The sequence below is a fragment of the Marmota monax genome, unplaced genomic scaffold (genome assembly GCF_021218885.2).
Source record: "Marmota monax isolate L192 unplaced genomic scaffold, Marmota_monax_Labrador192_F-V1.1 WCK01_AAM20220418_F8-fsc00100, whole genome shotgun sequence".
Lineage (NCBI taxonomy): Eukaryota > Metazoa > Chordata > Mammalia > Rodentia > Sciuridae > Marmota > Marmota monax.
In genome coordinates this window covers 420,937-448,435 of record NW_026693872.1, presented here as the reverse complement: position 1 = coordinate 448,435, position 27,499 = coordinate 420,937, and the positions used below count along the sequence as shown (strand labels likewise).

General features: G+C 36.7%; 1 protein-coding gene across 4 annotated transcripts in view; it reads left to right on the top strand.

Annotated features, from left to right (window-relative positions):
* Positions 1–27,499, top strand: part of Cldn16 (claudin 16) — a 90,891-nt gene that overhangs the window by 42,945 nt on the left and 20,447 nt on the right. The gene's annotated exons all lie outside the window — the stretch shown is intronic.

Genomic DNA, 27,499 nt, shown 5'->3' with positions numbered 1-27,499 from the left:
GAGCTTCCAACATCGAATACTTCCATAATCTGGGGGAGTGGGTGCCTCATTCCTATGGGGCATGGGAGAAATATTCCATAGCTTCCTAGTTTGATATGATCTTAGCTGGTGCCTTCAAAATTAAGAATGTCGTAAGTTTTCCCTACAGTAATGCGTTAGTCAGCTTTTTATTGCTGTGAGCAAAACACCTGATAAGAACAACTCAGAGGGGGAAAAGTTTATTTGAGGTCATGGTTTCAGCGATCTCAGTCCATAGATGGCTGACTCCATTGCTCTGGGCTCAAGGTGAGGCAGGACACCAAGGCAGAAGGACCCAGAAGAGGAAAGCAGCTCAGCTTATGGTGGAGTCAGGAAGCAGAGAGAGAGGTGTGCAGAAGGGGCCACAGGGAAGAAAAATCACTCCAGCATATTCCCCCAGTGACCCACCTCATATAGTCACACTGTACCTGCTTATAGTTACCGCCCAGGCAATTAAAACTAAAATGGACTGATTAGGTTACAATTCACTCAATCCAATAACATCACCTATGAATTCCCCTTTATTAACACAGGAATTTTGGGGATACACTGCATATCGAAACCATAATATTTGCCCCTGGCTCCCAAAAGCTCATGTCCATGTCACAATACAAATTGCATATAGTTCATCTTCAACAATCCTATTGTCTTAACAGTTTTAACAATGCCCAAAAGTCCAAGTTCAAAGTCTTCTTTGAGACTCAAGGCAAACTTTAAGCTGGGAGCCCCTGTAAAACTCTCCAATATACAGCACAGAGTAACTATTCCCATTCAAAAAGGAAGGAATAGGGACAGGAAAAGACAGGATGAGGCCAAAGCAAGACTGAAACTTAACTGGCAAACAGGTCCTATAACTCTGTGTATAGCATCTAGGACATATGGCTGTGCAATTTCTGTCCAAAGGGCTTGGGCAATCCCACCCCTTTGGCGTTTTTGGTTGCAATGCACATGGGTTCTCTTTTAACATGATCTCTTTGTAGCCGGCAGGCAACTTTTCTTGGCATACAGTCCACATTACTGTTATCTCTTAATTCCTGCTTCAGCTTCACCTTTACATCTTAGCACATTGCCCTCTCAGGGGTGGCCCAACTCTGACTCTGAATCTGCTACACTTTGCTTGGCCTCCTAGGCTTTCCATTGAAATCTCAGGGTAAGTCTTCATGATCCCTAACTCCAGTATCCTACAATCAAGCCACCAGCTTGCTCAGTACCTGCCCCCCACCCCCTTATCATAGCTGCAATGGCCTGAGTGTCTGCATGGTTCAGCCTGGTGAAACAACTTCCTAGGCCCCCACATTTGAGGAGGGTGCCCATGATCTCTTCTCAAAGGAATTTTCTTTCTGTACCATGAAGCCTGCAGTGGGTACTGTCTTGCAAATTCCTGAGATGTCCTTGATGCATCCTTCCTATTGTTTCTATACAAAGTACTATCTTTAGAGGTTGTAATCTCTTCAAGAAGCACAACTTCCTTGACCCCAGCTTTACATGCACTTTTCTGGCCAAACTTCAAGTTTTTGAAATGTTAGTTCTGTTTTCTGCTCCTATTTCTCAAAGGAAACCTGGATAAAAGCTGCCAGCAACATCCATGCCACTGAGTGCTGTGCCACCTTGAGATTTCCTTCCACCAGGTTAATTAATCCATCATTTTAAAATTAAACCTCATACAATATCTCAGGACATTGGCAAAATGTAAACAACTTCTCTGAATAAAACACAAGTCACCTCCTACCCAAGTCCCAATAAATCCTAATTTCCCTCTGAAATCTCATGAGCACAGTACATATTCTTATTGGAATTCTGGTCTTCTGAGTCCCCACCAGAATCACCCCTTAAGCTCCACTTATACTATCCTAAAAGGTTTCCAGCTTTCCTCTCCAAACTTTCCAAAATTCCTCTTGCAAACCAGTTCCAAAAGCTTTTGAAGCACTTAGTCACATTAGACATAGTGACAACCCTGCTCTTGGTACCAATTTTTGTTTTAGCTTTTTTGTTACTGCTACCATAACATCTGGCAATAACAACTTAGAGTAGAAAGAGTTTATTTGGGGCTCATGGTTTTAGAGGTTTCAGTCATAGATGACCAATTCCATTGCTCTGGGCCAGAGGTGTGGCTCCATATCATGGCAGAAGGGCTCAGCAGAGGAAAGCTGCTCAGCTCATACTGGAGGCATGAAGCAGAGAGTGGGAGAGTCAGAGAGCAAGAGAGGGTGGGATAAAGAGTCATAGAAAAAAAAAATCTCTCCAGGGCACACATGGAGTGTACTTCCCCATCTGCCTACAGTTACCACCCAGTCCATTAAAACTAGGATAAGCTAATTAGGTTACAGCTTTTTCAGTTCAATCACTTTACCTCTGAACATTTCTTGCAGCAAAACAGGACCTTTGGGGGGACACCTCATATCCAAATTGTAACAAGTAAGATAAGGGAATGCCCAAGGAAAAAGATAAACACAAACATTCAAGATTTTGATTCTAACATAAAATTTGAAACTATGGTTTATTTTGAAATCCTTATGTTCAGTTAAGACTATTTTTCACATCTTGCTGTCTTTTGACTAAGGAAGATTAATTTTTCATTCTTAAAGAAAATGTTTTTCTTCTTCTTTGTGTTAATACTGTCTGTCCTGATAATTGCAAAGGTATGCATTTGAAAATGGTTATAAAAGAGCCTAGTGAAACTTCAGATGTGATAAAAAAAACAAGATAATATATATCATTATTACTTCCATTAAACAATCTTTCTATCTTATGACCTTTTTGAGAATTGATGATTTACAATGAAATTGTAGTTATAAATTGTCTTCTACCAGGAATTTAGTCACAGACTAGATGAAGCCCAATGAACATAGAAATTTGGCCTGTGAGCTAGTGACAAAATAGTACAACTCCAGTATAAATTTCTCCAATGGGATTATTTCACATATGCAGGTTGAGTAAGGAAGGAATATATAATCTATTAGAATTAGAGGGAAGTCAAGGTGAAAATTTTCTCCAAATGTCTTATTATTTTCTAAAGATTATTCCCCAGAAAATAAGCTCTGCACAGTGCTTTGTTATGAAATGCTTTTATTACTCAAAAGTACCCTGTTGGTTTTATTTTGTGGCTGAATTTTTTTCCCACAGAGAATACTTTAGGTACAACTCTTTATAATTCATTAGAATTAGTGGAATATATTTATGTGCTTCTAGTTCCATTTTGTACTTGAAAATCTTTAATTTCCCTAGGAAGTCTCCCAAACAATTATTATAATAATTAAAATTCAATGGAAGGTTGTAGACTGCTGGGTTACTAATTTTTCCTCCTTTTTCCTTCCCCAAAACCTGTGTGATCTAATACCACATGGGTTCTGATATGGTATTGAGGAAGATGATACTGCTCCTGTTTGCTGAATGGTATATTTGGTTTTAGTAAACAGTTTGTCCAAAATAGCACTGGATTTTTTTCTCTTGGTCTTCATCCACTGTGCAGATTCCTTCCACATTTTATTAGAATTGTTCAGTGTGACTATGATGTCAGAAGAATTGATGGCATATTTCTTCTGAGATTAGCCTATAAAATGATTATAGCTTCCATAGGGTGAGCACACTGTCATTCTCTGAGACCCTGTGAAAATTCATTTGTCACATCATGAGAACATGCAGGCACTCTATGGAGAAGCTCATACGACAAAGGTCTGTGATCACCCAATAACTAGTCAGGCTCTGGATCCTACCAACAATTACAAAATGTGTATGAATCTGTTTACTATTACTATTAGGAAATACCTGAGTCTATGTACTTTATAAAAGAGGTTCATCTATCTCATAGTTCTCCAAGTTCAAAGACATGGCATCAACACTGCTGCAGGCATCATGATGGTTAACATCACAATGGAAGGAACATGTGCAAAAGGAGAGATTATTGGGCAGGATTAGAAGCCAGGGCAAGATAGTGAGGAATTAATAGTAATTTCCCACAAGTCTCTCTCTCTTAAAGGTCCCACCGTCTCTTAACATCACTACATTGAGGACCTTGCTTCCAACATTTGAACCCTTGGGAAACACACTCAAATCATATCCAAGCCATAGTGGAATAGGAAGAAGTCTTCTCCCCATTGGTACCTTCAGATGAGACTACAACCCCATTCAATAGCGTGACTATAATCTCCCAAGAGTTCCTGAGTCAGAATCATACAACTAAAGTGATCCCACTTCTGATTCATAGAAAGAAATGTTTGTTTTGTTAAGTTGCTACATTTTGGGGTAATTTGTTACACAGAAGTAGATACCTAATACAATTATTCAGACTAAGTCAATCAGTGCATGTCATTTCTCTTGCCACACTGGGAAGAACAGAGGTGGATATTTGACCTAAGTTGAACCATTCAGAATGACTTTTGGAACATCTGTGGGGAATTGCAGTATATGAACATTCTCCTGTCTCTTGGATAGTTAGTCATGTACACTGAGTGCTGGAGCCATTCTGTCAGAACAAGGAAAGCCAGCCTGAGGACAAAGCTGTCATTCCGAAAAGGGCTGAGCATAAAGAATTGTGGAGAAACAGAAATAACTTGATCAAACATGAATGAGATTCCATATTTCCTCTCTATCTTTTTCCTTTTTGTTTCCCAACTAAACTGTTTTATCATTTAAATTTTATTTTATTTTGTTTGTAGATGTAGATGAACAGCATGCCTTTATTTTATTTGTTGATTTTAATGTGGTGCTAAGGATCAAACCCAGTGCCTCACACATGCTAGGCAAGCACTGTGCCCCTGAGCTACAGCCCTGGCCCCTGTTTAAACAAGTTTGATTTAGATTTTTCTATCACTTGCTATCCCAAAAACATCCCCAAAATATACCTAGGCAGAGATTATGCCTTTACATCTTAACAAGTCTCTTAGCTCGTGCTGCATTATTAGGCCACACATGCAATCTGATAAGTGTCCAAGTCTTGGATCTCAAAAAAGTAGTCATAGATGTTAAACAGATCAGACAGTCTCTCTCTTGCTCTGAATTAGGCCCTGCTCTTGAAAGAGGGACTGATTTCTTTTCAACATGTCACTGTTGTTCATCTCATTTAGGTTATCTGGTTATCTGTACTGACTAGTAAATCCTGCTGCAATATGCAAGTCTCTAATATATGTTCCATTCTCGGATAGGAACTGCCTCTAAGAGGCCAGTTCTAAAGTCAGGTCAGTTTGACTGACCCATAGTACCCAATAGTACATTTTCTTTTCTCTCTGATGATAACCATTATGGTCTCAATTCTAGTATTATCTTTTAACACAGTTACTCTAGAGCTACTGTGGGGTTCAGATGAAAGTGTGCATAGGTTTTTCACATAGTAGTTGCTTAGAAAGTGTATGTTATATGAAAGTGCTCTTTCAATTAATGAGTTCTTGGGGAACATGTAGTTAGAAATTAACATAATTTGAAATTCTTAAATTTTTATTATACAATTAATATTCACTGTAGAAAACCTACAAATTTTAGATAAGCAAATCACTCCATTAATTTAAAAATCTGAAATATAGCCATCAGTGGAAACTTGACTATATAAATTTTGGTGTAAATTATCTTAGCCTTTTTCTAATAAAAGTATGTATATTATAAAAAAATGAGCACTTATTATTTGCTTTTTATCACTTAAAGTTATATTTTCATGTCAACAATACAAATATGTTAATTTGTTTGTTGAGTTCTATATCATCATAATTATTCTAGCATATATTTCTTTGTGTCTATCTTTAGGGAAAATAGTGACTCAGTTTCATTATCATAAACAAAATATTACAAAAGAATGTCTGGAAAAATGACTAAACCTGCTTTGGTTCTGTTGAGACTTGTTTCTTGGAGGGAAGAACTAAATATTATTTTCCCTTGCTCAAATAAAAGTAGGTGTGGGTGAGTGAAACCTGTGAAGTTTCCATGATCTGAGTCAGAATTAACAGAAAGTTTCAAGGCAAATACTTGAGAAAGGCTAAGGTGTACAGAAGACATTTGTTTATTATCTTACACAGCTGCTACTCTTCACGTGACAGATGTGACAACGTGGTAGAGATACTCTGAGCACTTAATGTGTCCTTAACAACATGGGATCCAAATGAGGAGATGTCGCTGGCACTTATAACATTTTGTGTGTAGGGGCATCTCTTTCCTTTTCAGAATCTCTTACTGCTATTCTAGCTCTGTTTCATTTATGAATTTTTAGGATTGGATTAAGATGCATTTTTCTTTTAAAAGTACATGGAGAACCAGCTAAGTGTATGTCTTTCCTCAATTTATGATGTACTCTCTGCTGTTTACTTTTTGAACAAAGTAGTTATTTTTAATGTGTTAATTTAAGTTAGTATTTTGCAAACTAATTTTAGTGAATAATTTTAGTATCATATATCTTGGTTAACACTAATACCAAGTGAATATCAGTTATTACAGCTTGCAGTAAAAAAGTTTTAGGGCTTCTAGATGGGGTCATATGGATTGTGATTTGCTTATTGGAAGGGGTGTTAATTCACATAGACTATGACTTGAACAATGAACTAGACTTGTGTAAACCTGTAAGACTACATTTTGACTGTTAGTATACTTTTGACTGTTAAACATGTCATGCAGGCAATCAGATAGGCATAAATAAGTTATATACAGAGGATTGTGCTTGTCCATAATAATTTACTGTAATATACCCTCTGACACCAGCAGTGATTTTCCTGCTGTTGTATACTTCCAAACTCCACATTTTGAAGGCTTGATGCCACTCATAGCTTTGACAAGTATGTTCATATGTGGAAGGATCTTTATAACCCGTTGGTTAATAGTTCAGGCAGAGAGTCACTTCAGACTCAGATGCTTTCAGATTTTCCAAATATCTACTCTTGAAATGATGCTCCTTTATTCCAATAGAAAGTAAGTTCTATGACGGCATGAATTGTTATCTATTTTGCTCACTAAAAGAGCAAAGCTTTGAATTCAGTGAATGCTGTATAAATACTTGATGAAACAATTAATTGATGAATATTCTGCCCAATTCAACTGGCAGCTGGCCCTACTTCCCAATCAGGTGCCTAGTTCCTCAGTTTCTTCCATTCTCCTTGGCTCTATATGTTGCCAGCCACCAGACTAACGGCCCTGGAGCTCACCAAGTGGTTTAAACATCTACTTGGCTGGGCTACTACTGGTGACCATAATGGTTTGTTTCTGTGCTCTGTTTCCTGAATCGTTCATCCTAAAATTTCAGTGTTCTTAGTCTGGCTCTTCTCACTTTCTCCAATGTGGAATCAATTTCAACTCTATGTCCCATACCCCATCTCTCAGCCTTTCTCAATTCTGACCCAACTCACCTCCTATTTACTAGACTTGAAGCCTGCTTAAGGACAGAGTTTGTAGTGGACTGCATTTGGAAATTCTGTTTTTCAAATCACAAGCTGAAAAGCTTGGCAAAAATAGGCAGACACTGCTGTCAGCCTCATTACCAGACTTTTTCAGGATAGATACCCAGTTCCTTCCTCTCCTCTGAACCTTGAGAAAGTTACTGACATTCTCTAAACCTCATTTTCCTCAAAAGCAATACAATTAAATGAGCCAGCATTTGTTGAAGTGCATATGCTCCTTTGTAATTAGCAATTATATACAAATTAGTTTCCTTCAGTCTTCCCTTAGGGGGAAACACACAAGTTGGGATTTGTCAAAGTCCTGCCTTAGGTATCAAAGTCCTTCGAGGACAGGGGTGTGTATCCACATTTGATCTGCTTGCCCTGACCTGCCTTGTTAGCTCCATTCGGTCCAGCTCCTAGTTCCAATCTATTGGCCCCGACTTTTTAAGCCCATCTCCTACAGACATTTCTTTTTCTTTTTTTTTCCTTTATTTTATTTTTTTATTGTGGTGCTGGGGATTGAACCCAGGGCCTTGAGCATGTAAGGAAAGTACTCTACCAGCTAAACTATATCCCTAGCCCTTGGCTCCAGCTTTTAACTCCTTACATTTCCCTTTCCTCTGGTATTTCTCTGACTTACTATACATGCTGGTATCTGTCTAAATTTTCAAGGAGCAGGCTATCTGTTTGTTCTGCCTTCCAGTCCCTGACATAACTAATCCAACTCTTTTTTGTCTTTCAGGTCTCCTTTTATTTGATATAAAAGGTTTAAGAAATCTCATTTACAATAAGCCTTTTAAGAGCTGAGAACTCCCTTACCTCCCTTCACATACTTTGAAAATGACACTCAAGGCAATAACATATTTTTCCTAAAATAATAGATATCTATTTGAATTGGAGCCTGGGCCTTCCTAAGCCTTACAACACTGGCTCACCCAATCTGCTATTCTGGGTCATAACCTTCTTGTATGTCCAAGTGTCACTGAGACTAGAAAATACTTCACACCTCTGATGACAGAAGTATTTTATGAACAATTCCATTAGTCATATAATCTAAAGAACATATTATAATTCTGAGTGACTCATTTATGAAAAAAGAAACACGAATGCTCTCTGGTTCCTTATCTGCTCAACATGCTTAAAAGGAATTCTCACCTTTTTTTTATGCATTAAGGCTCTGGGAAAGACTATTCTGTTCTGAATTTATTAGATGTGAGGTATGGGCACACCTCAACTATAGTTGTAATACATTGTGTTTAATTTATATTGTCTAAAAAATGCTATTGTGCTTGAGATAGATGGTGACCTCCTAGGGAATGAACTCTTAATCATCTCTAATTACCCAGCATCTAATATAGTGCTCAGGCAGCAATTTTACTTTATGAATAAATTCTTCAGAAACAGTCAATGAGATAGAAAATATTCATAACAATGATATATATTTCAAATTATTCAGAATGTGCTCATACTTCTTAGAATGTAAGAAAGTACAGTATTGTTTGGACGTCTGGCAAGGGACCTGAGAGATGCTCATACATTTTCCTTGAAATTACATTTGGGAAACTTCTGACTTCCCCTTACCTTTCCACTTCAGAAGGAAGAAACTTCCCAGTGGCTGAATTTTAGTTTCAGATGCTTACCTTCTCTTCCAGATGATGAAAGGTGAGAGTGCATATCTTTAGCAGAAGAATTTGAACTTGTTAAGTTATGTCTTCTATAATCAGAATTCAGGAATAGAAAGGCGCTAGAAAGATCAAAAGGCAGCTAAAAATCTCTAGATGCCAAGAACCCAGACTGGTCTTCTATATGAGAGGGGTGGCCATCAATCTGGGGAGAAAAAGTTAGGTTGCTCTTTGTTTTCCTTCCAACACTGAAAATTATGTGTGTGTATGTGTGTGTGTTTGTGTGTGTGTATGTGTGTGTGTGAGTGTGTGTGTGTGTGTATGGTTTTCCCTGAAGCAGAGGCCTGTAGTGTGCACAAAGCTAAAAGTAAAAGTTATCAAGTTCCACAAAGTTCTTTAGCCTAGAAAAGATTCACAATTTATAAAGGATGCCATCTAAAGGAGTGGCAGGCCGACAGCTGGTTTCTATGTCCCTCTCCTCCTACTCTTTCTAACACCCTGAAACGCTCCATTCTTCCTCAGGCTGCAGGACTGGACTTGCTGTTGGCTGCAGATTTGGAAAACAATACTCTTGTGGTTGGGCCTAATCCATACAGTGCATGAAGTTCACCATGTATGTCTCTGAGCTCTTTTCTGTACCCAGACACCAAATTATCAGCTACATCCAGGCACACTGATTTTGAGTTTTAATTTTTCTACTCACATTCATTTATTTTTAAAACAGAAACAAATACCATGTTGTTAAAATAAACATAAGAAATTTTGCTTTAAAAAAACCTACTATACCTAAATCAATATTTTTAAAAAAATTCTCCATGTACTACCTGCTGTATGCTGATTTTTAATACTATTTTCTCTAGTTTTAAGTATTATTAGGAAGAATATAAGCAGAGAGTATTTATATCCATCATTGGACTTAACATCTTTAAAATAAGCATAGCAGAGTAGGAAATATTTTATAAGTTTACATAATATTTGATTTACACGTCTTTGTGATTTATATCTATAGTATATTTCTTTTTTGCATATGATGACAAAGCTTTCAAAGGCATCTTGTGTATTACTGTGAAGTATTGTCTTTCCATTTCTCTTCTTCCTGTACCTCACCCTGCCATTTTTACTTATTCAAAGAGGTGTTTAAACTCCAGTCAGTGAGATATACTTTAGGATAAATGATAAGCATTCCTGCCTTTTCCTTTCATCTTTAATTCTTGAAGGTCAAAGAAATAATGTTTGTTCAATAACGTACTGACAGCAATTTTGCAAATGTTAACTGACCAAGGGGATTTAGGTGGTTTCATTTTGTATTTCAGTCTTGGCATTTAATTTTGCTTCAGCCTCTGGGCAATTTGGGATAGTGGAGTTACAGGTGTAGTAGCATAGTTATGGACCTGAGTCAAGTCATAGGACAGAGAACTATTGGCCATTGTGGAAACTCAGATGAAAGATGATCACATGGTGGGAGTAACAGGAAATACTTCCTACATGACTATGGATCATGAAGGACAAAAACAGTTTGCCTTAAAGTTTTTCCCAGCCACAGTTGAGAAATTTAGACATTTCTGCATAAAGAGGATAACATGGGCCTGTCCTGGTGACACATTCCTGTAATCCTAGCTACTCAGGAGGCTCAGACAGAAGAATCACAAGTTCAAGGCTAGCCTGGGTAAATTAGCAAGACCTTGTTTCAAAAATAAATAAATAAATAAATAAATAAATAAGGACTGGAGATGTAGTTCAACAGCAGAGCATTCTTGGATTTGTTTCTCAGTACAATGCAAAAATTTTAAAGTGAAATGACAGCAAGATATTTTAAAAACAGGCTATGATGGTACTACTTGAAATTATGGGTGAAGGTAAAACCAGGTATTCATTCATGTTTTACTCATCCTCATTTAGCTATTTATTCACCATTTACAGTTGGTTCCCTCTAATTCTTTCAAGAGCCTTCCCTCTATTGGCAAGATATTTATGGATTAATGTATAATGTGCATCCCTTAGGATTCCCATTTTTAGAAGATTCAGTTTCTTAAAAAATATAATTATCCTCCACTGGCTTCTGCTTTCTCCTGTCCATTTCTTCACCCTTGGATTGGTTTAGCTATTCTAGTTTTTTTTTTTTTGTTTGTTTTTTAAATCCCTGGTTAGCCACCTAGCACCAGATTTATGTGTCTATTGTTTTAGTAGTAGGACCTCAAGATTGCCATATGTGGAATGATAATTCCAGTGATGGCCTTCATTTTCCCAAGCATCAGATGCTTCCCATGTGTCATTTCCTCAGACCTACAAACATGGCTTGGAACCAAGGGAACAATAGCTTTGAATAGTTGAGGCACAATTTTCAAACAAATCCCTATTACTGTCTTTAGAATAAATTGTTCTGAAACCATCAGTTACAGATTTATTACCAAGAATCTTGTACCAGTTAGCATGGTACCAGCTACTCAGGAGATTGAGGCAGAAACAGCTTGAGCCCAACCTGGGCAACACAGTGTTATACTTTCAAAAAGATAAAAAGATGTATATATCCAATTTGAGCACATATGATTTCCCCCAGCTCAAGTACAAGAGAACTGTATTTCTGTAAAATGTTAAATGGTCATAAAGACATTATTCTGATAAATTCAATGAAATAAAGGATTAGGAAATTAAAGAAACATAAAAGTTTGATTTAATTTAACAACAGAGATAAAGAGGTATTTTGATGGTTGTCTAAGTAATCACCAAATTGAAAAAGAAGTTCGGAATTCAGTGGGAGAGCTACACCAATACATGAATATAAGTAAGAACATAAAGGATTAGAAAAGAAAAGTGAACAAAAATATCTGCCATAGAAATATACAATAAGGAGAGAGAAAGTTTAAGATGCTTTGAAAAAGTTATCAGAAAATACTGAGGCAATTATGGTCATGTTACAGAAAGAGGAAACTTTGAGTAGAGAAGCTAAAGATTTGTCAACTTCATTTATTTATGTTTTCATTCAACTTTTATTTTTCATGTAATGCTAGCAGTAGAGAAATTGAAAGCATGTCTTTACCTATAAGGAACTTTCAACCTGAGAGGCAAGAAGACAAAGAGAATCACACCCTGATAAGTGATGTAGCAGGAAGGAATACCTAAGGTGGCAGATCTCCAGAATTCCCAGAAATCCAATTTTAAGAAATTGTGATGCCTGAAATTCACAATCTCTGCAGACATCGGATATTTGATAACAACTCCCACGTGATATTGATGAACAAATAGGTTTTAGAATCAATTTACTGTGAGATGATACAACTTGAATTTAGAAAAAAGCAGAGATTATTAGAAAGGTAAGGAGATGAGAAGGGCAGGGATTTTCTAGACAAAAATAGGAGACTCCCAAATGCCAAGGGATGTTATTGGCTTAAAGGAACTGCACACATTTCAGAATGCAAGAAAACAAGGTATATGTTAGGGACTTAAAAGAATTAACTCTAAAGAAGCAGGAAGGGTCAGGTCTTTCTTGCGTATCATGCTAAAGATTGATCGTGATAATGACAGAAATCTTTAAAAGGGTATTGGAGAGGAATGTGGTAAGGGATGTATTATGGAAATACTTCCAAGCCATTAGTTACCCAAAAAGTTGTTTTTGTTCACTGATGATTTAAATTCTGTGGTTAAAATGTTTCACTAAAATGGAGGAAGTCATGTGATTAATATCCTTCTATCATAAGAATTTGTAGTCTCAGTCTCTGTTTTGGGTCTTATCACTTTTAGTTAGTTTCACCACCGTAATCCATTTAGCTTAGTGGAACTTGGCTTATCCTTGATAAGAAAGCAAGTGAACAAACAAAAAACCAAAATATTGCTCTGAGATCTTCTCTTAAGTTTCCTTAGATATGCAAACAATTCACTAGTTTTGAGTTATAAATATTCCCTCATATCTCTGTGTATGCAAGTTAGAAATATCTGTTCATACATACACACAAAAAAATACAACGAAATTTAATTCTTTAATATAGGTTGTGAACAAGATGCATGTGACACAGTGTGGGCCATGGGAGGGTTAGTAGGTTCCCCCTCTGCCAAGGTGAATCATATAGGCAGTGCCAGGAGCAAAGCAGAGCTACAGTTCAGGTATATGTCTCACAGCTGTATCACCTGGGTAAAATACTTTCCTTGAGCCTCAGTTTATTGATCTATAAAATGAGGGTGCTAACTGAAATTATATCTAAGTTTCTTTTGATTTTTAACCTTCCAGCAATCTAGCAGGGAAAGGCATGGTGATAAAGCAAGGTACATCTGTGTTGCATGTTAGTATTAGGACCATGTTCTCTGGAGTTGGTCAGACCTAGTTTGGGATGTTTTCTCCATGACTTAGTAGTTATAGAAACTTGGATAAGTTAGATTACACCCCAATCATATATTTCAACTATTAAATGTATATTTATAATAGTTACTACCTCCTATGTTATTATTACCCTGACAAGCAAAGAGTTAATATTAATTCAAAGCAAATATTACATACAAATAGAGGCTCACAGTGTACTCATAAGAAGGTAGAATTTGAGAAGATCCTTGAAGACAGAAGAGAATCTCAGCAGAATGGGACTTCTTTTAAAGGAAGGTGGAACTTATACAACATTTTCTCATGGGTATTAAATAGGATATAAATTATAATAGAATCTTCCACCTTTCATGAGTAATACTTCCCTGAAGGCAGATTGGTTGAAACTGCTTTTCTGATAAATTCAAAAGAATAAAGAAACTTGCTTCATAGTTTCATCAGAAAGCTTTTGTGGATTCATGATAATCCAAACATCATGAGTACTAGGCCCCGATGTCATCCTGTTCTATGGTGGAAGAAAATTCTACATTTAAATTCTGAGTGAAGGCCTTGTGAGTCAGGGTTCTGGACAGGTATCAGGTGGAAGGGAAGCTTGTTCTTGGACAGGGCTTGCTCTCCTTGGGAGGAAGTTCTGGCCCTGATTCATCTTCCTTGGCTTCAGTTTCTCATGGACACTTGTCTGTGTTTATCCTTGTATTGGATCCAAATTTTGATTATGCTACTTTCTAGCTTTCTCAGTTTGGATAAGTCTCTTCATAAATGTCTTCATTCTCTCCACAAGTGAAAAGGTGATATAATCCCTTTCCACTTATATATTTTAGTACAAAGTGAAAAAACAAATTAAAATGCTTATATTCTTCAATTAAATATGACCAAAATAAGGAATATTGACAAGGACTTCTCTCATTTATTTTCAAAGACTGATATATAGACTTTTTACTCATTAAAAACACAGGTGAAGAAATTTACTTTTGGTGTTTGTTTCAAGCCACAGTTATATATGTATTGACTACCTGCAATGATCATATTTACTGGAAAATTGTCAAAGTTCCACTGCTCATAGTACCATAAAGTATAAGAAAACCTGAAGGGTACCTTGGACTAAAACCATGTATGTAGAATTCTAGTTTAGTATTTTCAATTAAAATGCTCTGCCTCTTGAATATAAAATATATTCCAAATAAACTACTCTAGACCAGTGTCCCTTCAGAAGGATCTCTGTGGAATGTTTATAGTAAACTATGTCTTTGTGTGATAGGCAGGAAGTATCTACTAGAAACCTAAATATTATTGGATACCTTTTCCCCACTAGAGTATCTTGCTCACTGGTCAATTTCCTAGTGCCTAGAACAAAGTCCAGCATGAAGAATCCATTTACTCAGGAATTCACCACACATTGAAACCCACCATCAAATAAAGCTTGTTACACAATATCTATTTCCATGGGACTTAAATTCTTGAGTAAACAAGCAACCTCAGCATGTGTACTTTAGTAATGCTGCCATCTCTGTATGTGGTATTGTTGGACATTTACAAGTATGAACAAAATAAAATATCCCCAGTTGTTTATAAGATGCTTGTCAAAAGCTCTTTCCTCAACAACGTTATGTACGTTCACAATTCTCTGTCTTCATATTTTGCCTTCAGGAAAACTCTTTTCCTATTTTTATGTTTAGCAAATGCTTATCATTACAGAAACAAGTCAACCATCATCTTTTCCATGAAGCCTTAGGTAATGATTCCCAAGACATTTAATCATAGCTTCATTCATGGTCCTAAACCATTTTGCAGAATCACATATTTCAACACTCTCTGTATCTACGTATCTATGTATGTATGTCTGTCCTCCTATTTGACTGAAAACCTTTAGAATAATGTTTTATTGATCTATATATACTAAGTGGCTAAACTTGTGACTGACTTTCTATTTGGTGAACTTCATCCCTCCCTCCTGCTCTTTCTTCTTTCCTTCTGTCCCCCTCATCTCCTCCCCCCACCTTTTTCTCTTTCTCTCTTCCTCTCTCTTTCCTTCCTTCTTTTTTTCCAACTAGTTAATATCATTTGGAGACATCAAACTAACATACAGAAGGCTAGAGATGGTGTCAGATAAACAATGTGGTTATTGGTTATAAGTCTAACAGAGAGAGAAGATAATGAACTGAAATTTTTCAACCAGTCTTCATGAATTTACTATTCATTCCTGAGAGATGGTTAGCATTATAATAAATAGAAATAAAAATTAAAGTGATCCCAGGCAAAAGGAAACAGAATAAACATGTCAGAGACAGAAGTACTCAAAGGTTAAGAAATGGCATGATGACTGGAATGGGGGCTCCTACTTAGGAAGGACTGGATAAGCAAAGGGAGATGATATATAACTGTCTTGTGAGATGAATGTTAGTCCAGGTTCTCCAGAGACACAGAATCAATAGAAAGAGAGAACCAGTAAAAACACAACTAACAGAGAAAGCAAGAGATAATTATTATAAGGAATTGGCTCACCCAATTATGGAAGTGAACAACTCCTAAGATCTACAGACAATTTTGCATACTGGAGACTAGGGAAAACGGTGGTTTAGGTCTGGTACAGGTCCAAGAGCTTGCAAACCAGTAAGGCCAGTAGTTCAGTTCCTATATGAGTCCAGCAGGCTGGAGATCTAGAAAGAGATCAAGCTTCAATTCAAGTCCAAAGGCAGAAAAAAGGTCTATGTCCTATTCAAATTTCTTTCTTACTTTGCAGAGGACTAACCCTTTTGTTTTATTAGACCCTCAATGGATTGAATGAAGTCAACCCACATTAGAGAGAACAATCTGCTTTATTCAGTCCATCAGTTCATCTCATTCCCAAATAGAAACACTCAGAACAATAATTGGGCCAAATACCTGGGTACACTGTGGCCCATCAAGTTGTCGCATACAATTAACCATTATAAGTGGTATAGAGAAGATATTAGGAAATATTAACTTCCTATAGCATTAATAAAATGATATCTGTAGAAAATGTATACTGAAGGACAAGTAGGTTTAGAATTAGTGGATTAGGGATTTTGATGGGGGTCATTCCTAATGACAATGTGGCAACAGGGATAGTGATGAAGAGATGGGACATTTGTAGTTCTAGCAATGGTTACCAACTTTGAGTACAGCATAGGATATAGAGAGGGAGTGGCAAAATACCATCAATAGCAAATGTCCTCTTCCATCAACAATCAAGTGCTTTGAATTTATGTTCTCTTCCCTTTCTTCCTTTTCTAGCTCAATGCTGACTGTCAAATACTGTTGGCTATAAAATGTGTGTATGAAAAAATTACATTAAAAAAAAATTGACTGATAGATTTATTTATAAAATAATAGAACTTTGACCATGTGCCAAGGAATCAGAGAGACATCCAAGACCTGGAGTTGCCTCATCCTATTGGGCAGCAGGAAATAATTCTTGCAAATGAACTGACAAGGGCAAGGTCCCAGGGAAAGGGCTGAGTAGGACGGGATGGTGGTTACTAGGTGGGCCAGGAGGGCCGTACAAGTTGTGCCTTAGGGGATAGTAAAAGTAGAAACTCTAAAATCCAAAGTTAGTATTCAGGTACAAGGGTTAGCACTGGGATTTAAATTCAAAAGTTTCCAAATCGTGAAAGCCATGGGAAGATATTGTGGTGGTATGGGGTGATTGTGGATCAAAAAGCAAGAGAAAGAGTAAAGGGAGAGGACCCAAAATAATTTCCTAAAAGAGACTTACAGTATGGTTATATCCTGGCAAACCTATATAACATCAGTTGAAAACAATAAGTCAAAAATACATTTGATATGCTTAACCTGCAGAATATCACAGCTTAGCAGCATAGTTTACTATGTGGTTTATCTTCATGATTGACTGGCTGTCTGGGAACTCAGCTCGATGCTACTATTGCCCAACATTAAGGAAGTATCTTGCTGACTATTGCTAGCCCAGGAAATTCTCAAAATTCAAAATCTGAAGATAGGGTTTCTACTGAATGAGTAACACCTCCACATGATTGACAAATCAAAAAATGGTAAGTCAACCCATTGCAATTCTAGGACTGTGTAAGTGATGGAGACTCATTTTTATATTATTGTTTTGTATTGTTATTTGTATATTGTTTTATATTATTATTATTGTTGTTGTTATTATATGTTATATTATTATTTAGTTTCCCTCACTTGGTAGTAGGAAGTCACTTGGATTAATGGCTAAAGGTTGGGGCCACAGGAGTTAACTATGCAGGAAGCAGTAAACGAAGATACTATCTGATGTGTCTCTTCTCAGATCACCCCATCTCTGTTGTCTAAAGCCTTCATAGGCTGTAAGTGAGAAGTTCACATTAATTCCATTGGGAACTGAAGATCTTCCTTAGGTTACTAGAACATGCCACTTCACTTCCTTGTTCTCTACTGTTCTAGATACCTGACAGACTCTGGACATACCAGAGCACTCATTCTTAGTCTTATACTTTGTCCTCCTGCCTCTAGGCCCTTGATGTGTTATCCACATCCCTGATATCATTTAGCATCACTATACGAAAACTGAAAATCAGTCTTCTACTATCCTAGGCAAAAACTCTCTTTGTGTACTTGTCATTCCTGAGCAGTTAGTGGGAGAAGAGGAGCTGTTGGGAAAGCATCAGTAAAGCTGACTGCCCCTAAAAGGTGCATGCAAACAGAGGTGAGGACACAGTCCCACAGCCTGTCTCCTGAGGATGTCAGTGCTTCTTGAATCAACACAGATTAAGCATGCCCTGAGCATTCAATATTCAGAAAGTTTTGTTGGGGCTCAGAGAACAATATCTCAAAGGGAAGACCTAAGCAAAAGCCTCAGAAGCTTTCTCTGTCTTCCAGGCTCTTAACCTTTCACCCTCTCTGGAGATAAGCCCTAGAAGCTAGAAGTCCTCTTGCCAAGGCAGGTCATGGAAACAAGTCCTTTTTGTCTAAAGCTAGTAAAAAAAAAAAAAACTAAAAACATCACCCTGACTTCTCCTTACTTTCTGTGTAAGAGTTGGCTGTAAATTCTGTGACCTACCTTGTTTAATTATAGGTGATGAGATTCCCATTCCATCAAGAGTCCTTCCCCATTTCCAGGACAAAGGAATGCTGCACAGAGAGTCCAAGAAACATCTTGGCAGGCCCAGCCCTGCTGCCCTTAGCCTATAGCTAAATCACACCTAATCATATCTCTACATGGGATCAACATTCTGTCAAACATAACAACAAAAATGAAGTTTCTCCTGGGTCTTTGGTCAGAGGTCCCCATGTCTATGAAACTGTGAGCCAATAAATTTGTTATGGCTTTTTTGGGGAGTTTAATCTATTACTACTTTATTACAGCAGACTCAAATACTGAAACTGTGGAAGAAAAGTTTGAATTTCTCTCCACCTTCATGATTTAGAAAGAAGAGCTAACAGTGGTTATATAAGAAAATGTATAAATATTTTAAGAGACATAAGAAGGAAATAAAAATGGTGGGAAATAATAAGGGCCAATTGAATGTGCTTAAATAAACTCTAAATACTTCAGTACATGAGATGAAATCTAGTTCAGATGGATCCATTTTATTTACAATATAACAATAAGCATAAGGATCTATGTAGGATATAGGGCATTCAACAGAAAAGTTTCATGCCAGGATGGCTTCATGAGTTACCCAGCAACTCAAAGGGAGTAAAATGCTAACATTTTACACCAGGTTTATTCCATCCTGGTTCACCCAAAGAAGTCTTGATGGCTTAACTGTGCTGTACCATGATGAACATCTTGTTTTTATAGGTGAAATAAGTTACAAAATGAGTAATGACATACGCCTTGCTGCTCAATTTGAGGTGTGAATTTGGATGAATGGTTCACTGAGTCATCTCTGAGATTTGGCTTAAATAAGACTCAAATTCTATAAGAGATAAGGTAAGATTATAAATTTTCCAGGGTCCCAAGCTCTCCCAGGCATTCTTCAAATTGGAGACATGAGTAATTTCTATCCTGAATTGATTCATGAGCCATCCAGGTAACACCTGCACCGATAGTGATTCTACCTCCATTTGCCCTCCAGAGTCAGGAAACTCATCAAACCAAACGACTTCCCTTTCAGACAGTTGAAATGTTAGAAAGTTCTTCAATAGTTGAGTACAATTTTCCTTCTCTCTTTTTGTATACTATCATCTAGTTATGCTTTCTGATCCCTTATAGAAAGATCAATCCTTTGGACCATCCTATTATTTAAGAAGCACCATCAAATTTATTCAGTCTCCTTTGTGTGTGTGTGTGTATGTATGTGTGTGTGTGTGTGCGCGCGCGCATTTGTATCTGTCTGTCTGTCTGTCTGTCTGTGTGGTACCAGAGATTGAACCCAGGGACACTCTATCACCAAGTCATACCTCCCACCCTTTTAATTTTTATTTTTTTTAACTTTTGAGATAGGGTCTTACTAAATTGCTGAGGCTGGCCTTTAACTTGCCAACCTCCTGCCTTGGGCTTCCAAGTTGCTGGGATTACAGGCATGCACCACCATACCTGGCCTCTCCTTTTATAAAACCTAAAATACTCATTTCACCCTTCCTTTGGTCATGCCTCATATGAGATGGTTGTCAATCTACCCATGAACCTCACTAACAGAAGCCTGGATGGGCTCCTCTGGATGGGCTAAAGTTTTCTTACATACCAATACTCAGGAGTAAACAACAAATCCAGGAGTAGGCTGTCCAGAATGACCACTAAATTCCAGTCTAATACTATATAGTTCAGGTAATAAGGTGTTCAACTGAAAGCATTTTCACTCCAGTTTTGACTGCTGTCAGTAGACAATAAATTCCATATTCTAAAACAAAATGAGAGACCTACAATTAGAAGTAGCAAATACAGCATAGAACCAGTTTTGTTACATGTAGTGGACCAGCTAATCTCCACCCTCATTCCCCAGAAAACAAGTTATCTCCAAGAAAGCATTTAAGATTAGGAGAGAATTTTTAGAGGGAGTTATATGGTATATATGGACCACCATTTCCCTGTCGCCATGGAGGAGAGGGTGGGGATTCTCTTTTGGGGGGAGCTGGTACCCAGGATTGAACTCAGGGGTACTCAATTACTGAGTCACATCCCCAGCACTATTTTGTATTTTATTTAGAGACAGGGTCTCACTGAGTTGCTTAGCTCCTTGCTTTTTCTGAGGCTGACTTTGAACTTGCTATCCTCCTGCCTCAGCCTCCTGAGCCACAGGGATTACAGGCATGAGCCACTGTGCCCTGAGAGGGTGGCGATTATCATTCCTCACTTTAAACCCAAACAAAAGGATTTCAACTCAACTACTGTAAAAGCCTTGCATTTGTCCCTTGGGTCTGAAGAGACATGGCAGATTACTGTATATCTCTGGCCTAAGAAATCTAATGGGCAAGTGTTACAATAGGCATGTTGCTCTGAGGCTCACTGGATGGAGGAGAGGCTACAAGGGATTGGCCTGCATAAGAGTATAAAGAGTTACATTGTTGGAATGCAACTGTATCTTTGTGTCTTGAAAGGACTGAAAGAATTTATATTACTAAAAATGATGAAATAAAGTAATTCAGTTTGTCCTAGATTTTATCAAAGGGGCAGGAAAAGAATTGGCCCAAGTTAAATAAATTTGAAAGAACAATAGGAGATAAAAATAAAAGTTGCTTTACAATCAGACTTTTTGTTTCTTGTATATTAAATTTACTAAGTTGTTTTAAATAAATACAGATAGAAATATATTTACATAAATACCCATGCAAATGTGTGTGTGTGTGTGTGTGCCACATATGTAAAGGAGCAAGCTTGTGATATAAAAGTCATAAGAGCTAAAATTTATTGATTTTATTATGTTTTATGAACTGTATTAAGCTTTTACAAAATGTTAGTTATTTTCAACATAATTTTATGACAAAGTTCATAATTCCCACTTTTTCAACCTAGATTTTACATTTAATTTTAAATTATATCATACTTGAATACAGCAGCACAATCCACAAGCATATATAAAACATGAATTCAGGAATATCAAGTAGCTTGCTCAAAATCTGACAAATATTAATTGGCTTAGTTTGAACTCAGATCTGTCTGACTCTGAGGCCCAACCTTTTAGCCAATGATTTATTTTGCCATTAGTTATAGCCATCATTGACTTTGACAATAGCAACTGATTTTCCTGTGCAGAGTTTTCCAATGACCAGTGGACATTTAAAGGAGAGAGAAGATTATTCATAAGATGTGATATAAGTTAGTTTACTTTAAGAACTTGCATTATCATAATGAACATAGAAGGAACATTTTGTGAGACTAGCGGGAACAACAAATTTAAGACAAAATATCTTGTTGTTTTTCTCAACTGAAAATGCAAGGCTGCTTCCACCTGCAGACCAAATGGACAATTGCAGCTTTTCCAGTTCTACACTGACTTCCTTTCACTGACTAACAGCCAAGGTGGTAGGCTGACGGCTTCACTTGTGTGATCAACAGGTGGCTCTAACAAGTCAGCCAGGAGGCATGCAAACAGTGGGAGAGTGAAAATTCAGTGAGCTGACTGAAACATTTGTCTTAGGGATCTTGCCGAACATATAGCTCTGAAGTTGCAAAGATTATCCTGCCGTTTCTGTCAGCCTAAGATGCATCTGGGGCCTCTGGATGTGTCAGAGAGAACCCAATATGCTTCCTCTTCTGTCAAATGGGACTGTGGGGATTAGGTTCAATTTAATATGTGTCTTTTAAGAGCATAACATGTGCCAGGCAGAATTTTAAGCACGTGGGATGCACTGGTGAACCAAAAACTGATTTCTGTTTTCATGAAGCTTAGAAGAGATTGTGCATTTGTAAATATTTTGTGAACCCTATTTAGCCACATGCATAGTGATAATTGTACTCTGTGTTTACAAAATAAATTGGGGGTCTCTGCATATTTCCAGTGAATTATGATTGAGAATGGTGCTAGAACTTGAGGCTGCTGTTAGATATACCTGGATGGAGTTCTTCACCTTCCCTCAGTGCCTTGCTTTGGTCCACTCACTGGAGAGTAAACTGAAGGATGGGTTTTAAGCCTTCCACCTTTTATTTTCTCAGTGATCCCAGGACCTAGGATAATATACAGTCAGAGTAGGCCAGCTGGATGAAAGGGAACTAAACTGTGATTGAGTTGGAAATGCTAAATATTCAAATCTAGAACATAGCAGAGGGCTGGGCATGGTGGCCGCACACCTGTCATCCCCTTGGCTTGGGAGGCTGAGGCAGGAGGATCTCGAGTTCAAAGCCAGCCTCAGCAACTTAGTGAGGCACTTAGGAACTCAGTGATATCCTGTCTCTAATATAAATAAATAAATAGATAGATAGATAGATAAATAAATAAATAAAAATTTTAAAAGGGCTAGAGATGTAGTTCAGTGGTTAAGCACCCCCTGAGTTCAATTCCCAGTACCAAAAAAAAAAAAAAAAATGCTAAAACATAGCAGAATAGCAGAGGCAGCAGAGATTTTTTTCTAGACAGAAGAATGATTTATTCTGCATTGGCATCTTTATAGTTGCCCACACATTGCCCTTTTCTTACAAGCAATCATGTCCCACCCAAGTCTTTGCTATTCTGTAAGTTTGCATGACTCCATTGTGACATCTTCTTTAATATTTTATCTTCACCCACAGAAATTAACATTTAAGTATGGCCATCTTATATTATTCTCTTAAAGTAGCTACATTCAATTCAGGAGCAGTTCTATTGTCACCCACACCCACAAACATTGTCTAGTAAATATTGAGAGTAAGATGTAAATTATAGTCTACTATTTTTCTTGTGGAAGAATCTCTGAATTCCAGAAATACATGTATATATGTGTGTGTTTGCATGAGAGAATGCTCAGTGCTTTTTTCATTACTCCTCTGAATCAGGCTCTAATATTTGTTTTGGGGATCTACTATTGGTGATAGGTAGGAAAAACATTAATACTTAATTGCAATTCTGATATCACCTTTCCTACAGTTTATTTATGATCTGTAGTATATAACTTAAAAGTAGTAGCTTGTTGGCTTTTCATTTCTTTCTCTGAACTAGTGTCAAGCATGATCATCTGTCTCAGAAGAAGTTTATACCAAGCATATGTAAAACATGAATTCTGGCCTCTGCTCCGAATTTCCTGAATCTGGTTCTCTGGTTCTGGAGCTCCCTGGTCTGTATTTATAACAAGTGGCTTGTTATACTGGAGATTCCAGTGTTCACTCAAGCTTAAGAACCACTGCCCTGGGGTGCTTAGCAGCCAAATCCAGGACTTTCCTGTAATGGGCATGTGTTTTGGAACTGGTTTGCTCCATCAGATCAATAGAGCATGAACATTTCAAATGTTAGGGCATAAGATTCACTTGTGACTCATCAAACACCATGTGTTTGTTGTAGATGCCTTACATAGATAGGTGATTACATTCTTTGGATAAGCACTTAAAAAACTAAGAATGATTTTTTCCAACTGTTAAATAAAATCAAACAAAAGGCATATAGGACTAGGGATGTAGCATAGTGGTAGAAAGCGTACCTAGTATGTGTAAGACCTTGAGTTTAACCCCCAGAACTGCACATTAGAAAAAAAAAAAAAGATTGTTTTAAAAAACTTCTTTGTCTTCTTATTTTTCTTTTTTAATTGAAAGAACTAAAATCAGCATACTACAGTGATACATTCATACCAATGTTTACAGCAGCGCAATCCACAGTACATTATCATGGAACCAGCCTAAGTGGCCCCATCAATAGATGAATGGATAAAAAAAAATGTCATATGTCTACACAATGGAGTTGCATTTGGTCATAAAGAAGAATGAAATCATGTCACTTGCTAGTAAATGGAACTGGAGAACATGTGCTAAGTGAAATAAAGCAGACTCAGACAGTCAAGAGTCTAAAGTTTTCTCTCACATGATGAAGTTAGAGAGAAAAAAGGAATAAGAAAAGGGATCTAGCAAAAATAGAAGGAAGAGCATTAGAGGAGAAGCAGGGGGCTAAGACAGAGAGGGAAGAAGGAGGGAAATGGGAAGAACATAGTTGAACAAAGTTGACCAAATTATGCTACATGCTTGTAGGAATGCATCACCATGTATTTTGGTTTTATATATAACTATAATGCACCAATTAAAATATATAAATGGAAAAACAATAGAGTACATACAGAAAGGGGATCAGGAGGGGAGAGGAGGAGAGACAGATGGAGAGTACCAGGGATGGACATGGAGAAAACTATTGCACACTTATTTATATATCAAAATGAACCCCACTTTATGTAGAGCTACAATGCACTAAAAGGGCATTTGTAATGAACCTCAAAATTTAGTGATCACTACTGTTAACATTTATATTGTCATTTATAACAATTATTAGTCTTCTATTCTAAATATAGCTTCTAACCTAGATTTTACATTTAATTGTAAATTGTATCATGCTTGAATAAAATGAATGAAAGTTGGAAACAACAACATTTAGTCACAAAAGTTTATTATTTTAGTATATTCTTGAAGGATTTTTTTTAATCAATACTGATTTTAGCTTTTTAGCCTCTAACCTTAAGCACTATGACCAAATCACAATTGAGTGGGGGGAAGAAAAGTAATCTCTTTGTGAGCTGTTACTGAAATAATTATCTCAGCAACTGATTCTTTTTAGAGTAATGACATCTGTGGAAGCCTTTCCTCTGTCCTTTTTCTTTCATTGTCTCATATTAAGAACCATATGAAAATATATTTTATTAATATCACTCAAAATGTTATTTTAGTAGACAGAAATCTAAAATGATGATATGTGATCTTTTTCAGTTTTTTTAAAATTGATAATGGCTACATGGATTTTATACCCATTTAAGTCTACCCACTCAAATATAGGTGAAATGTAGGTGAAACTCTAGTTACCTCTTCAATTATAAAAAACAAATACTTTTCCTAATCAGACAGTTTTTTTCCCTTTTCATTAGACACATTTTTCAAACATCAGTCCATGGAGAAAGAATAATAACATAATAAATGCTTGGCCATGTTAACATTTAAAACTTAGCTATTTTTACTTTTTTTTAGAAAAATTGCTAGATAATCTTTTAATGAGAATTATAAAATTAAAATCTTTTGCAACCGACTTTTAGGAAACAAATAATTAACTCTTAATTAAAAACCTTTATATGGAGGATGCCTTATTTTGCAACATCAATACATGAACAAATTTTAAATATAATTTGTCTAAGATATTTGAAAGAGGGGAAAAAAAGAGCCTGATTTTATTTGGTATTTCTAAATCAGAATTTATTCCCTACCCTTTCAAAGGCTAAGTTGAGAGGTCTGACTCAAATGGAGAAGAAACAGTGAATGGGACAAAGCGTGCAAGAGAACAAGAGAGAGACCATCTTCTGCCTGCTTTAAATAGCTTTTGGTAACAATTCCGAGGCCACTTTTCTTTTCTGGGACTCACAGCTTCAAAAAATAGCCAATTTTGAAATGTTTCTAAGGAACAGATTCATGAATAAAAAGAACATATGCATCCAACATATAAACTTTACCACAATTCTGCATATCAAGCAGATTACTAACTTCAAAAAGATATGAAGAGTGAGGGAAAGCCTGAATTATAGAAAAGTCAAATATCTTTGGTGAAAGAATAGAATTAATAAAATCAACAAAGACTCTCATAGCACAACAGCAATATATATTAACCCACAAAGAGGAAAAGTAGTGGTCATTTTAAAGGCCTATTCATCAGATCAAAAGGATATTCAAAACCCTCTCTTCTAGCTCTTTGGAAATACATACTATATTGTTAACTATAGCTACCCTGTGGTGGAATAGGATACTAGAACTTATTCCTACCATTTGTAACTTGTACTCATTATCTAAACTCTCCCTAATCCTCCTGTACATTTCCCTGTCCCTGGTAAGCACCATTCTACTTTATACTTCTTCAAGGTCAACCTCTTTTAGGTTCCATTAAAACATGTGAAGTGAGATCATGGGGTACTTGTCTTTCTGTGCCTGGTTTATTTCACTTAACACAATGGTCTCCAGTTTCATGTATGTTGCTGCAAATGACAGGATGTTGTGATTTTATAGCAGACTAGTATGTCTTTGTGTACAATATCACATCTTATTCATTCATCAGCTGACAGACATGTACATTGTTTCCATTTCTTGGCTCTAGTGAATAGAGACCTAATAGATAAGGATGAGTGCCTACTGATTTAGTTTCCCCTGGATATATATACCCAGTAGTGAGTTCACTGGAATATATAGTTCTATTTTTAGTTTTTTGAGGAACCTCATACTGTTTCCATAATGACTGTAATAATTTATAAATAAACACTTTAATCCAGACAGCTCTGAGAGTATAATCTTGCTCTGAAACTCTGTAGACAGAGAGCTTTGGGGATGCAGTTTCTGTAAAATGAAGGGATTAATATCTCTTCATAAGATGCTTATGAAGATTAAATGATATCATGTTTGTAAATAATTTAGAATGGCTTCACTAACATGTTTAAAAATTAAGGAAATAGTAAACCATTGAAAATACACCCCCCCCACACACACATGCCTGCATAAGGATGCGGATTCATAATATGCTAGGGGTGGTATGGGAGGATTAAATGAACTCTAGATAGGGCAAAGGGGAAATGGGGAGGGAGTGGAAAGGAGGGATATAGGGGTAAGAAAAACGGTGAAATGCAATGGTCATCATTACCCCAAGTACATGTATAAAGACACGAAGGATGTGACTCTACTTTGTGTACAACCAGAGATATGAAAAATTGTGCTCTATATGTGTAATAAGTATTGTAATGCATTCTGTTGTCATATATAACAAATTAAAATTAAAAAATAAAAATAACATTAAAAAAGAGCATATTTTATATTAAGCAAGCATTGTAAAAAATATTGCATTTTTTACTTGTTGCAAATTGATTGTATTAAAAAAACTAATTTTATGTTTTATTTTACTTTTTGTTTTGTTTCTTTCACATGTGTGTGTTTTATCCCTTTAATTTATAAAACATCTGGAAGTAACTCATATTGCACTCCATAAATAAGCATAAATATTATGTGTCAATTGAAAATTTAAGTATTTTATATGCACATTTTTCCCCCAGTTTCTGATGCTAAAAGGTTGGGATCCTTTCTTTGCTTGCTACCCAGGTGCTAGAAATCCTTCAAGGGGCTTTTCTGCCCAGCACTTTGGAATGCA